Source organism: Ranitomeya imitator, chromosome 8, assembly GCF_032444005.1.
Source record: "Ranitomeya imitator isolate aRanImi1 chromosome 8, aRanImi1.pri, whole genome shotgun sequence".
In the NCBI taxonomy this organism is placed as follows: Eukaryota; Metazoa; Chordata; class Amphibia; order Anura; family Dendrobatidae; genus Ranitomeya; species Ranitomeya imitator.
This window is the reverse complement of record NC_091289.1, coordinates 182,105,151-182,121,883: the sequence shown is the minus strand read 5'-3', so window position 1 is coordinate 182,121,883 and position 16,733 is coordinate 182,105,151.

The window sequence follows — 16,733 nt, the reverse complement described above, 5'->3', positions numbered from 1 at the left end:
GCAATATACAGGCTGAAGAAGGCAAACTGTGCAACATTATTTTTTTGCCTCAAATACACACATTTGAGATAAAAAATTTAAAAGTGGACAACTCCTTTAATATTTTAATGGAGATACTGCCTTTCCCACAGTGCATCCCCAGATTGTTTCCTTAGAAGAGTCCTCTATAGCTACCACTGAAACTATCTGAAAGTGACCTGCAGAATCTTAATGCAAAGTTGTGGCTTCAGATATAAATTAGTGAAGGCAGACAAGGGAAAACTCCGAGAACAACCGCCAAAAATCATAAGAAGAGGTCAGGCCCTGGCAGAACTGTTGTCCCAGGACATCACTGCAAAGGCAGAAGCTCACCGAACAGGACATTTAGGCTCCGAGCTGATGTTCAGAGTCAGAAAACAATCCTATCAAGCAATAAGCACAAATCTCAAGAATTGGCTCGTTATATTCTAAAATAATTGCACATAAAGACTCGAGCAGCCGCCTCTGATAAATCAAGCACACAGGGTCTTTTGCTGCATTCACACATTGCGGTTGCAGTGCATTTTCTTACTGAGATATAATTAATGGCAACAAATCGTCCTTTTGCCGAGATTTTCAAAATTTGATTAATAGTGTGCATTACATTGCACCAAATGTATATAACTTTGAGAATTGCATTTTAATTAACTTTGTGACTATACATATGTGTATATACGTACCTGTTATTATCATTCCTTGGTGGTATTCTGCCATGTGATGGTTATCCCTTGTACAGGTCCTTCTCACAAAATGAGAATATCATCAAAAAGTTCATTTATTTCAGTTCTTCAATACAAAAAGTGAAACTCATATATTATATAGAGTCATTACAAACAGAGTGATCTATTTCAAGTGTTTATTTCTGTTAATGTTGATGATTATGGCTTAATTGGATCCAATCTAGATAATGTTCTATCTAATACATTATAACAAGCTTTTAGGAAAGGAGACCTTGGTGCCATCCTACAGAAGATTTTCTAGTTGCTCATGCATCTGGGAAAAATTACCAAATTATGCTTTGGAGCTTTAGCTTAGTTTTCCCTTTGGCTTGATAGTTTGCTTCAATGTATCAGTCTGGAATCAACAGTGTTTCACAAATATAAGTGTTTGTCACTAAATTAGAATATCATCAACATTAACAGAAATAATCACGTGAAATAGATCACTCTACAGTGTTTCACAAATATAAGTGCTTGTCACTAAATTAGAATATCATCAACATTAACAGAAATAATCACGTGAAATAGATCACTCTACAGTGTTTCACAAATATAAGTGCTTGTCACTAAATTAGAATATCATCAACATTAACAGAAATAATCACGTGAAATAGATCACTCTGTTTGTACTGACTCTATATATGAGATTCACTTTTTGTATTGAAGAACTGAAATAAATTCACTTTTAGATGACATTGTAATTTTGCGAGAAGCACCTATATTATTTTCTTATCTTCATTATTTTGTGTTTCTTCTCAGCTTCCCCTTCCTTTCATTGCTTTTCGATTTTAACTATTAACCTTTAATTTTTATTGCGTAGTTGTGTAACTCAATAAAATATTTATTGTTTATAAACATTTATTTGATTCTTGTTAATTTTGGCGTAACACTTACATGATATTTCAGGCTTGCTCTCTTTGGTATAGGAGTTACTTTTTGGATTATAGGTTTCTTGCAATGTGTGAACACAGCCTTAGATTTCAGTTGGTTTTCGAACCTCCCATTAATCTCTCTCTTGCGATCTGATTTCCAGATCCAGCACCAGGATCACACATGAAAGCTCAATGTCAGGCAGCGGCTGCTAAAGCCAGTCATTTTTTTTATTATGCGATTTCTCAAGATAAAGCACTTACGATGTACATAGTTCTACATTGATACGTTCATTGATTTTTGTGCAGTACGAGATTGGGTAAAGGTCATATTTTTAACATCCAATCTTTTAACAGTAAATTGTTAAAGTAAGCCTCATTGTCCCAGGAAAGAGATGAATAGAAAACCACAGACCCCAGAGTGAAGTAACTACATGAAATGATGGGTCTCCTGAGGAATAACCCTCAAAAATTAATAGTTTTCTGTTCCTTTTCTTTTTCAACCCATTGCTGCAAAATTCTACACAATATTCATAATGGTCATCAATGGATTTCTAAACTCTTTCCTGATTGTTGGACTCTTCATTCCGTCAAAGCAGAAAGAAGAGAAGGTGCCAGGCCTGATGTGACCCAAGAGGAATAAGTGCGGAAGAAGAAGAAGGTGCGGTTAATTAGGGATTATGGGACGGTTCCTACATCTGGCGCTGGACACGTTGGGGGAGGGAGGTGAGTGATGGAGGCATAGCGCTGAGTCTTAATCACTGCTGCGCAGACAAGGGGTGATTAGCACATCTGCCGTGAGCAGGTTCTGATAAACAAAATATTGCCATGTAGGTAATGCTACACTCAATTATCTGTCCCCGCGATGACAGCTCGTTGGTAAACAGAATACATCAATGTCCATGAAGGGTTAATTGCGTCAAGTGACTCCGGCGAGGTAACCATTTAGATCAACTTTTGATGGTGGAAAAAAAAATATCCATCCTCTATATATTGTGAGATAAAATAATAATAACCTGCTCATCCTCCAATAAAAAAGGAAATCTTAAAAGGTTATTCCCAAAATATGAAAATGAAGGGTTTGTCCAGTAAAAATAAGCCATTACATACCCACACAATAGGCGATAACTTACTGGACGTCCCATTTCTGGGACCTGAACCAATTGGGAGAATGGGGAACTTTTTATTAACGGGGAGCAGCAGGGTGGATGCCCAACTTCTTTATGGGGCTACTGGAAAAAGCTCTATTCTAATGGGGATGAAAATTCCCCCTTCTGCAGATTAGTACAAGTCCCAGCAGTCGGAGCACCACTGATCAGCATGTTATCATTGATCCTGTGGCGAGGAGAACCTTTTTAGCTTCACATATCTTACTGATTAATCAAGATCCGACTGCTAGGATCCCAGCAATCCAGAGAACAGGGCTCTGGAACCAGAACAGTGCTTTGCTATTTCCAACAGTCCCAGAGGCATAGTTAGGTGTTTGGATAATGGGTGGGAGAGAAACTTCCGAGTGGGCTCCTAACCAGGTAACCTTGATTACAACAATGGTGGCGCACCTTAATAGTGGAGGAGAACCTCAGCAGATGACTGCGCCATTACTAATAAAAATCTCTAAAGAAGACGGATATTGATATTACCGCCATATGGTCAGTGGTAGATACCAGTCCTGCAGAAGATGTCAGTGATTACAGCACAGTTACAGATAATGACTTACCACTGACGTCCTTTCTGATGGAATCGTTCACTTTTCACGTCTTTTCCATCTGGCCCAGACCGACATGACAACTTCTTCCAGCCAGGACTCGTCTTCAGAGATTACAACAAAGACACGTTTCACTTCTCATATTTTCAGCCCCATCACCATCTATTCCCAACCTGCACAAACTCCTCATCCTACTGATACCCCAATACTGAGCTGCTGCTGCCGTATGTGTCCCTAATGCTGCACCTACTGGGTGGTACGGTGTGACCTCTAGATAGCAAAAACCATGTTTTAGAATAGAATAATGCTGTGTGCAAGTGCCCAAGAAAACAGTGCCCACATTTTTCCCTCTAGAATGTAATAATGCCCTCTGTGTGCCCCTTTGACAGTCACAATAACCTGAGAGACCCCTATAACAACAAGTGCCCACTTAACATTTTATAATGTTCCCAGTCTCCCCCCGTACAGCTACTCTACACACAGTATTATGTTCTCCTATATGTATAATGCCCCCCACACTGTATAGTACCCCCAAACAGTATACTAACTACTTAATAGCACCCAAACTGTTTGATGGATCCAACACTGAATGATGGTCCCCACACAGTTCAAAGGCCTTACATTAACTTCCACACTGTATGACGGCCTCCTCACTATATGATGGCCTCCTCACAGTAGTCCCCACACTGTATGATGGCACCCTCAGTAGCACCCACACTGTATAACTGCCTCCTAAGTAGCTTCTATATAGTATAATGTACCCCATAGTCTTCCATACAGTACGGTATAATGCACTCCCCATAGTCCTCCATAGGGTGTAATGCACCCCATAGTCCTCCATATAGCATAATGCACTTGCCACAGTCCTCAGTATAGTATAATTCATTCTACAGTCTCCTCCATATAGTATAAGCATCCCATAGTCCTCAATATATTATAATTTACTCCCCATAGTCCTCAATATGGTATAATGCTGCCATGCGTCTGGGTTCGAACCCTTGATTCTGTGTTTTGTGGTTGGCTTCTCTATCCGCTGATCACCTGCAGCTGCACCTTAGTAGTGTATAATAGCCATGATCCGTCAAACTCAATCTGACAGGTGCCCCGCCCCTATCAAAGTGTATCAAAATGTGTAACCCCTCCCCTCCCCTTGTCTGACGGCTGGTATCCAGCTGTCCCTCCTTGTTTGATTTCCCCTTTTGATATAGTTTAATATAGTTTAATTTGTTGTAGTTTTGATATTATTCCCGTATTTTGTGGAATAACACATGTTTATAATTATAGCCTAGTCGTGTATTTATTTTACACGTGGTTTATAACACCTTTCTCATTTGTTTTATAATAGATTTTATACGTATCCCCGAGTTTGATTCTGTAAGCTTTTGTTTTATTCACAGTGTATTCATATAGTGGAGAACTTAAAGCTGTTTATATGTGTCTCTACTGAACACTATGGTGAACATTAACTAAATGTTTATTTTTCACAAACAGAGAATCTGCTGTGGGTATTTGCAGTGTATTCATATAGTGGAGAACTTAAAGCTATCTATTTGTTTTTGTAAATGGTGAACACTAACTAAATGGTGAACATTACCTAAATTAGGTTAACTGTGGCTCAGAGGTTTATAGCACCTAGGTCAAGCAATTGTTGTTGTATTTGCGTACCCCATAAATGTTTATTCTCACAAACAGAAAAGTTATTGTGTCCTGAAGATGGCATCTGAGGTTATTTGTTTTTTGTATTAGCTTTCTCAGAAAACAGCTGTGTTATCTGAGGGTCAGATATTCTTGTACAAACTCATGCTGTTTGGTGATCTTTGTGAAGCAGAACTTTGTTTTATAACACATTTGTCCCTGTATTGTACCTGAATTGATATTTGCTTTCTCTTTTTTTGTGTCCTGAAGATGGCATCTGCAAAGTTATTTGTTATCTACTGAGGCCATTGCAAGTTGTGTTTATTCACATTGTAGCAGGTTTTAGCCTTGTGGCTGCCTTATATACACAGAAGAGATATGCACCAATGTCACAACACAAGTTATAATATGACCCAATGTTACAACACAAGTAAGAAGCGGCGTGTTTTATACGAATAAAAACCAAAGACACGATATTGTAAAAAAAAAAAAAAATTTAAAAGATTTATTTCTCACGATAAAACAGCATCTCAAAGACATTTCAACACTATAAAAAATTCTTACAGAATATAAAAAGTAAAAACATTAAAATAGTACAATGAACAATTACACTTCTTACAAAATAATTAATATAGAGTTACAAGGCGAGTACAGCATTTTAGCCAGTACATTCTTTACATCGTGAGCCACATGGTTTGCAGCATCGGTAGAGACCTTTTTTAGGTAGCAGAGTTCCACGTGTGGTACCTAATGACGGGGAATGTAAAGATTGAATTGTACGGGGAACCGCCGCTAACTTCAGCGGTGTAGATACAGAGCGTGTCTCACTGTTGGTAATTTTTAATTCATCTAAAAGCTTCCTAGTAGCGGTGTTACCCACAACTGTAGACGGCATATTTAGTTCGGCCATAGCCTGCATAAATGAATCCCAACCCGGTGGTAAATTTCTACTGTTCAGAGCATGGCTCTGCGTTGTACTACGTACCAAATCCAGTAAGTTAGACCCTGGTATTACGGATCCTTTGAAAATAAATTCAGCATTATTATTCCATGCTGTGACATTTTTATTCTGCAGCAGCCTGTTTAGTAAAAATTCAGCATTCTTTTTATATCTCTGGTTTATATGGCTGACAATTTCAGCGATCTCATGATTTTTATCAGAGTCGGTATGATTTTTATCAGAGTCGGTATTTGGCAATTGATATATATATATATATATATATATAATATGACCCAATGTTACAACACAAGCAAGTAAGAAGCGGTATGTTTTATACGAATAAAAAAACCAAAGACACGATATTGTAAAAATAGAAAAAGATTTATTTCTCACAATAAAACAACAGCTCGAATTTTAACATGAAATAGACATTTAGGACTTATGTTATTATCTTTATGCACGTTGCCTGTGCTGTCTATAATTTGACTCTATCCTTGTTTTGTTGAAAATAACTGGACATACATAAGAAACCGGGCAATATATCTTTATAGAAATAACACTTCTGCACTCTTTGTGCATTTCTATCAGTTTTATTCATGCATTTATAACACACCATGTTTGATATTGGTAATTTGATTCTGGGAACACATTTTAAGTTACTTCTGCACATGTATTACTGTTTTTAGGCCATATAAATAGAAAATTATGTAGAAACCCAAAGTTTTGATAAGTGTATGATAACTGGACATACATAAGAAACCGGGCAATATATCTTTATAGAAATAACACTTCTGCACTCTTTGTGCATTTCTATCAGTTTTATTCATGCATTTATAACACACCATGTTTGATATTGGTAATTTGATTCTGGGAACACATTTTAAGTTACTTCTGCACATGTATTACTGTTTTTAGGCCATATAAATAGAAAATTATGTAGAAACCCAAAGTTTTGATAAGTGTATGAAAATACACCAATATTAACTATTTGTGCTATTTTAGGCGTAAATTTGTCCTATATGTATAGCAGTCAGGAGTTGGGGCGATGAAATATGTGTTACAAGCGTAGTGAATTGCAGATATATTCTACAGTGTATGTCATTTTGAGAAATGTGTGGCATAACCAATGTATACAGTAACAGGCGGAATGACTGAGTGTAATACTGCACTCAATACTGTGCAAAGGGTCTGAATACTTATGACCGTGTGATATTTCAGTTTTCTTTTTAATAAATTCGCAAAAAATCTACATTTCTGTTTTGTTCAGGCATGATGGCGTGCAGAGTGTACATTAATATATATATATATCTCAGAATGCAACTGAATAGTATTGCTAATTAGGCCATATAAATAGAAAATTATGTAGAAACCCAAAGTTTTGATAAGTGTATGAAAATACACCAATATTAACTATTTGTGCTATTTTAGGCGTAAATTTGTCCTATATGTATAGCAGTCAGGAGTTGGGGCGATGAAATATGTGTTACAAGTGTAGTGAATTGCAGATATATTCTACAGTGTATGTCATTTTGAGAAATGTGTGGCATAACTAATTACCTATTACGGCCACATTTCTATGCAGTGTATTTTAGAACCAGTGTTTCTGGCTGCAGACTGTAATGTGTAAGGTATTCTCATTTTTATATATTGTATTTTATAACACACCATGCCGTTTATATAATAATCACAGTTGTGTCTCTACAGGACAACGTGGCTTACAAAGACATTTCATTAATATAAGTGTGAAACTGACAGACAAGCACAGCTGTGTCTCTACAGGACATGCTGGTCACTAGACAGCCAGAGTTTCTGTGGGGGAGATATACTAACAGAGGTTCTGTTGACCCAATAAACCGGTGTAGAACGTACACAGAGAGCAACTTGCAATATTTACTAAGGTAGCGGAAATGAGTTTACTGCAGTTATCAGAGCATTGTATTTTATTTGACAGCCACAAGTCACACAGGTCATGATGATAGTGTATCTGCAGCATGTTATTTGGAAATAAAGAAGCCTTTTTTGTATTCGCCCGCATTTTATATAAAATCTGCATAAAAAAATCTTCTTGGCTACACCAAAACACGTAAGAAACAAATGTATAACTTTTAGATCTACCGCATCCACAGATATTATTCCAGCGTTCTTTAATTCTACATTATTTTAGCACATATTAATTTCACAACTTTTATATGATATTTATAACACTCATTTTATATGAGTTTTCTAACACATTCTCACGGGAATATTATATATATATATTTTGTGTTTTGCGCAATTATTTGACACTGTAATTGGCATTTTATATAAAATATGCATAAAAAATCTTCACATTCTCACGGGAATATTATATATATATTTTGTGCTCTGCATCATTATTTGACACTGTAATTCGCATTTTATATAAAATCTGCATAAAAAATCTTCTTGGCTGCACCAAAACACGTAAGAAACAAATGTATAACTTTTAGCGCTGTCGCATCCGCAGATATTATTCCAGCGTTCTTTAATTCTATATTATTTTATCACATATTAATTTCACAACTTTTATATGATATTTATAACACATTCTCATTTATAAGGGATTTATAACACAATATTGTAAAATCATTTATTGGTTCGCGGCCTTACTAATATCCTTTGAAAATAAATTCAGCATTATTATTCCATGCTGTAACATTTCTATTCTGCAGCCTCCTGTTTAGTAAAAATTCAGCATTCTTTTTATATCTTTGGTTTATATTATATTAGCTTTTTGATAATCCCGGGAGTGCCATCTATCTAGCCCTAGTATTTTTGTTATCTCAAAAGGGTGTGACACAGTCCCATATATTATTCCAGCATTCTTTAATTCTACATTATTTTAGCACATATTAATTTCACAACTTTTATATGATATTTATAACACTCATTTTATATGAGTTTTCTAACACATTCTCACGGGGATATTATATATATATATATATATATATATATATATACTGTATATATTTTGTGTTATGCACCATTATTTGACACTGTAATTCGCATTTTATATGCCGCTGCTTTTTCTTGTTTTTGTGTAAAAATCTCTGGCAGACAGGCACAGCTGTATCTCTACAAGACATGCGGGACACACCAGAGACATTGGAAATTGGGGGTTATAATGTCGAATTCAGAAAATAACCATTTTATATTGAATGACTAATGATTTCTATAGGCCTACTTTACTATGAAATTATGCATAAAAAATCTTCTTGGTTAACCCAAAACCGTAAGAAACAAACGCATAACTTTTAGCTCGAACACATCAGCATATATTATTACAGTCTTTTGCTGAATTAAAAATTATACAGTTATTTCATATTTTTGGGGCTTCATGACAGGAGAAATTATTGATAGAAATCCAGAGTTTTGATACGTGTATGAAAATACACCAATATTAACTATTTGTGCTATTTTAGGCACAAATTTGGTCTATATGCATAACAGGCAGGAGTTGGGGCGAAGAAATATGTGTTACATGCGTAGTGAATTGCAAATATATTCTGAAGTGTATGGCATTTTGAGAAATGTGTAGCATAACCAATTACCTATCACGGTCACTAGATGGCAGAATATCATATTAATTATACATTGGGGTTTACTTTTGGAAGCTTATAAAGGCGGTGTGTATGTGCACAGGATGACTTATTTTGTTTTTATAGTCACTAATATCCATATTAAATGACTCTTTAGCTTTATGAGTAAGAGACAACATACAAATAGAATCCTTTTCCCTAGTAGTTTTATATTCTATGTCTGATATATTTCTACACAAAGCTACAAAACTATTTTGTAGTTTATAATGTATCACAGTAGTTTCATGTGAAGTTACATCTTAGGTTCTGTTCAGACTATTGTAATATCTATAGCTTAAAATAGAGCCAAATAGCTACTTTCAAACACGGACATACACCATTGATTTTCGTCACAAATGGATCCAATATATCTCGTGTCACGGTTTATTTTTACCGCGTTGCGGTTTAAAGTTATAAGCATTTAAATAATAATTTTCTCATTAGATATGTGACTCGCGATATTTATTTGCTTAGGTTAGATCATTTTCAGTTTAACAATACATTTTATCACAAAAATGACCTTATTTGGGGCCCTAGAAACAACATAGCAGCATTAGTAAGCCCCTTTCTTTTTACATTATCAAGAATCCCTGGGTTAAGATAACGTAAGTTTATATGCATAAAGCATTTAATATAGTGCACCAAACATGATATGGTTTTTGATTTCTATGAACTGTCGCGAACAAATCATATAAGGTTAAAAATATGAATATTATTGACTATAATGTTTTACTATTGTTTACAGTATTTTATTTTCCGGGTGTTACTTTTGTTCATGTACTACTGGTTTCTTCCTCAGTTGTGATTTTTACCTTTTCTATATAAATATGGGTAAATGAATTGGCCATTATAGATTTATGGCGCTGTAAAGAGAGAGGAGAATTACAGAAAGGAGATGGCTGCAGGCAAACACACACACACAACAAACACACATAACATACAGAAAACACACAACACATACAACAAACATACATACACAACATACAGAACACACACACACACACAACACAGAACCCACACACCACAAACACACATAACATACAAAACACACACACACAACACATACAACAAACATACATACACAACATACAGAACACACACACACACACAACAAACACACATAACATACAAAACACAACATAACATACAGAAAACACACAACACATACAACAAACATACATACACAACATACAGAACACACACACACACACACACACAACACAGAACCCACACACCACAAACACACAACATACAAAACACACACACACAACACATACAACAAACATACATACACAACATACAGAACACACACACACACACACACAACAAACACACATAACATACAAAACACAACATAACATACAGAAAACACACAACACATACAACAAACATACATACACAACATACAGAACACACACACACACAACAAACACACATAACATACAAAACACACACAACACATACAACATACACACACACACACACAACACACAGAACACATACAACACATGCTGTATGTGTTGTGTGTTTTCTGTATGTTATGTTGTGTTTTGTATGTTATGTGTGTTTGTTGTGTGTGTGTGTGTGTTCTGTATGTTGTGTATGTATGTTTGTTGTATGTGTTGTGTGTGTGTGTTTTGTATGTTATGTGTGTTTGTGGTGTGTGGGTTCTGTGTTGTGTGTGTGTGTGTGTTCTGTATGTTGTGTATGTATGTTTGTTGTATGTGTTGTGTGTTTTCTGTATGTTATGTGTGTTTGTTGTGTGTGTGTGTTTGCCTGCAGCCATCTCCTTTCTGTAATTCTCCTCTCTCTTTACAGCGCCATAAATCTATAATGGCCAATTCATTTACCCATATTTATATAGAAAAGGTAAAAATCACAACTGAGGAAGAAACCAGTAGTACATGAACAAAAGTAACACCCGGAAAATAAAATACTGTAAACAATAGTAAAACATTATAGTCAATAATATTCATATTTTTAACCTTATATGATTTGTTCGCGACAGTTCATAGAAATCAAAAACCATATCATGTTTGGTGCACTATATTAAATGCTTTATGCATATAAACTTACGTTATCTTAACCCAGGGATTCTTGATAATGTAAAAAGAAAGGGGCTTACTAATGCTGCTATGTTGTTTCTAGGGCCCCAAATAAGGTCATTTTTGTGATAAAATGTATTGTTAAACTGAAAATGATCTAACCTAAGCAAATAAATATCGCGAGTCACATATCTAATGAGAAAATTATTATTTAAATGCTTATAACTTTAAACCGCAACGCGGTAAAAATAAACCGTGACACGAGATATATTGGATCCATTTGTGACGAAAATCAATGGTGTATGTCCGTGTTTGAAAGTAGCTATTTGGCTCTATTTTAAGCTATAGATATTACAATAGTCTGAACAGAACCTAAGATGTAACTTCACATGAAACTACTGTGATACATTATAAACTACAAAATAGTTTTGTAGCTTTGTGTAGAAATATATCAGACATAGAATATAAAACTACTAGGGAAAAGGATTCTATTTGTATGTTGTCTCTTACTCATAAAGCTAAAGAGTCATTTAATATGGATATTAGTGACTATAAAAACAAAATAAGTCATCCTGTGCACATACACACCGCCTTTATAAGCTTCCAAAAGTAAACCCCAATGTATAATTAATATGATATTCTGCCATCTAGTGACCGTGATAGGTAATTGGTTATGCTACACATTTCTCAAAATGCCATACACTTCAGAATATATTTGCAATTCACTACGCATGTAACACATATTTCTTCGCCCCAACTCCTGCCTGTTATGCATATAGACCAAATTTGTGCCTAAAATAGCACAAATAGTTAATATTGGTGTATTTTCATACACGTATCAAAACTCTGGATTTCTATCAATAATTTCTCCTGTCATGAAGCCCCAAAAATATGAAATAACTGTATAATTTTTAATTCAGCAAAAGACTGTAATAATATATGCTGATGTGTTCGAGCTAAAAGTTATGCGTTTGTTTCTTACGGTTTTGGGTTAACCAAGAAGATTTTTTATGCATAATTTCATAGTAAAGTAGGCCTATAGAAATCATTAGTCATTCAATATAAAATGGTTATTTTCTGAATTCGACATTATAACCCCCAATTTCCAATGTCTCTGGTGTGTCCCGCATGTCTTGTAGAGATACAGCTGTGCCTGTCTGCCAGAGATTTTTACACAAAAACAAGAAAAAGCAGCGGCATATAAAATGCGAATTACAGTGTCAAATAATGGTGCATAACACAAAATATATACAGTATATATATATATATATATATATATAATATCCCCGTGAGAATGTGTTAGAAAACTCATATAAAATGAGTGTTATAAATATCATATAAAAGTTGTGAAATTAATATGTGCTAAAATAATGTAGAATTAAAGAATGCTGGAATAATATATGGGACTGTGTCACACCCTTTTGAGATAACAAAAATACTAGGGCTAGATAGATGGCACTCCCGGGATTATCAAAAAGCTAATATAATATAAACCAAAGATATAAAAAGAATGCTGAATTTTTACTAAACAGGAGGCTGCAGAATAGAAATGTTACAGCATGGAATAATAATGCTGAATTTATTTTCAAAGGATATTAGTAAGGCCGCGAACCAATAAATGATTTTACAATATTGTGTTATAAATCCCTTATAAATGAGAATGTGTTATAAATATCATATAAAAGTTGTGAAATTAATATGTGATAAAATAATATAGAATTAAAGAACGCTGGAATAATATCTGCGGATGCGACAGCGCTAAAAGTTATACATTTGTTTCTTACGTGTTTTGGTGCAGCCAAGAAGATTTTTTATGCAGATTTTATATAAAATGCGAATTACAGTGTCAAATAATGATGCAGAGCACAAAATATATATATAATATTCCCGTGAGAATGTGAAGATTTTTTATGCATATTTTATATAAAATGCCAATTACAGTGTCAAATAATTGCGCAAAACACAAAATATATATATATAATATTCCCGTGAGAATGTGTTAGAAAACTCATATAAAATGAGTGTTATAAATATCATATAAAAGTTGTGAAATTAATATGTGCTAAAATAATGTAGAATTAAAGAACGCTGGAATAATATCTGTGGATGCGGTAGATCTAAAAGTTATACATTTGTTTCTTACGTGTTTTGGTGTAGCCAAGAAGATTTTTTTATGCAGATTTTATATAAAATGCGGGCGAATACAAAAAAGGCTTCTTTATTTCCAAATAACATGCTGCAGATACACTATCATCATGACCTGTGTGACTTGTGGCTGTCAAATAAAATACAATGCTCTGATAACTGCAGTAAACTCATTTCCGCTACCTTAGTAAATATTGCAAGTTGCTCTCTGTGTACGTTCTACACCGGTTTATTGGGTCAACAGAACCTCTGTTAGTATATCTCCCCCACAGAAACTCTGGCTGTCTAGTGACCAGCATGTCCTGTAGAGACACAGCTGTGCTTGTCTGTCAGTTTCACACTTATATTAATGAAATGTCTTTGTAAGCCACGTTGTCCTGTAGAGACACAACTGTGATTATTATATAAACGGCATGGTGTGTTATAAAATACAATATATAAAAATGAGAATACCTTACACATTACAGTCTGCAGCCAGAAACACTGGTTCTAAAATACACTGCATAGAAATGTGGCCGTAATAGGTAATTAGTTATGCCACACATTTCTCAAAATGACATACACTGTAGAATATATCTGCAATTCACTACACTTGTAACACATATTTCATCGCCCCAACTCCTGACTGCTATACATATAGGACAAATTTACGCCTAAAATAGCACAAATAGTTAATATTGGTGTATTTTCATACACTTATCAAAACTTTGGGTTTCTACATAATTTTCTATTTATATGGCCTAATTAGCAATACTATTCAGTTGCATTCTGAGATATATATATATATTAATGTACACTCTGCACGCCATCATGCCTGAACAAAACAGAAATGTAGATTTTTTGCGAATTTATTAAAAAGAAAACTGAAATATCACACGGTCATAAGTATTCAGACCCTTTGCACAGTATTGAGTGCAGTATTACACTCAGTCATTCCGCCTGTTACTGTATACATTGGTTATGCCACACATTTCTCAAAATGACATACACTGTAGAATATATCTGCAATTCACTACGCTTGTAACACATATTTCATCGCCCCAACTCCTGACTGCTATACATATAGGACAAATTTACGCCTAAAATAGCACAAATAGTTAATATTGGTGTATTTTCATACACTTATCAAAACTTTGGGTTTCTACATAATTTTCTATTTATATGGCCTAAAAACAGTAATACATGTGCAGAAGTAACTTAAAATGTGTTCCCAGAATCAAATTACCAATATCAAACATGGTGTGTTATAAATGCATGAATAAAACTGATAGAAATGCACAAAGAGTGCAGAAGTGTTATTTCTATAAAGATATATTGCCCGGTTTCTTATGTATGTCCAGTTATTTTCAACAAAACAAGGATAGAGTCAAATTATAGACAGCACAGGCAACGTGCATAAAGATAATAACATAAGTCCTAAATGTCTATTTCATGTTAAAATTCGAGCTGTTGTTTTATTGTGAGAAATAAATCTTTTTCTATTTTTACAATATCGTGTCTTTGGTTTTTTTATTCGTATAAAACATACCGCTTCTTACTTGCTTGTGTTGTAACATTGGGTCATATTATATATATATATATATATATCAATTGCCAAATACCGACTCTGATAAAAATCATACCGACTCTGATAAAAATCATGAGATCGCTGAAATTGTCAGCCATATAAACCAGAGATATAAAAAGAATGCTGAATTTTTACTAAACAGGCTGCTGCAGAATAAAAATGTCACAGCATGGAATAATAATGCTGAATTTATTTTCAAAGGATCCGTAATACCAGGGTCTAACTTACTGGATTTGGTACGTAGTACAACGCAGAGCCATGCTCTGAACAGTAGAAATTTACCACCGGGTTGGGATTCATTTATGCAGGCTATGGCCGAACTAAATATGCCGTCTACAGTTGTGGGTAACACCGCTACTAGGAAGCTTTTAGATGAATTAAAAATTACCAACAGTGAGACACGCTCTGTATCTACACCGCTGAAGTTAGCGGCGGTTCCCCGTACAATTCAATCTTTACATTCCCCGTCATTAGGTACCACACGTGGAACTCTGCTACCTAAAAAAGGTCTCTACCGATGCTGCAAACCATGTGGCTCACGATGTAAAGAATGTACTGGCTAAAATGCTGTACTCGCCTTGTAACTCTATATTAATTATTTTGTAAGAAGTGTAATTGTTCATTGTACTATTTTAATGTTTTTACTTTTTATATTCTGTAAGAATTTTTTATAGTGTTGAAATGTCTTTGAGATGCTGTTTTATCGTGAGAAATAAATCTTTTAAATTTTTTTTTTTTTTTACAATATCGTGTCTTTGGTTTTTATTCGTATAAAACACGCCGCTTCTTACTTGTGTTGTAACATTGGGTCATATTATAACTTGTGTTGTGACATTGGTGCATATCTCTTCTGTGTATATAAGGCAGCCACAAGGCTAAAACCTGCTACAATGTGAATAAACACAACTTGCAATGGCCTCAGTAGATAACAAATAACTTTGCAGATGCCATCTTCAGGACACAAAAAAAGAGAAAGCAAATATCAATTCAGGTACAATACAGGGACAAATGTGTTATAAAACAAAGTTCTGCTTCACAAAGATCACCAAACAGCATGAGTTTGTACAAGAATATCTGACCCTCAGATAACACAGCTGTTTTCTGAGAAAGCTAATACAAAAAACAAATAACCTCAGATGCCATCTTCAGGACACAATAACTTTTCTGTTTGTGAGAATAAACATTTATGGGGTACGCAAATACAACAACAATTGCTTGACCTAGGTGCTATAAACCTCTGACCCACAGTTAACCTAATTTAGGTAATGTTCACCATTTAGTTAGTGTTTGAGAATACTTTTCACATAACAGGATGTAAGATTGCATACAGAAACATCAGCCCTATTCACTATATGGATACACTGTGAATAAAATATAAAAAGAAATACTGGTATAATATGAGAATACTTTTCACATAACAGGATGTAGGATTGCATACAGAAACACCAGTCTCGGGCTACGTATAAAATCTAATATAAAACAAATGAGAAAGGT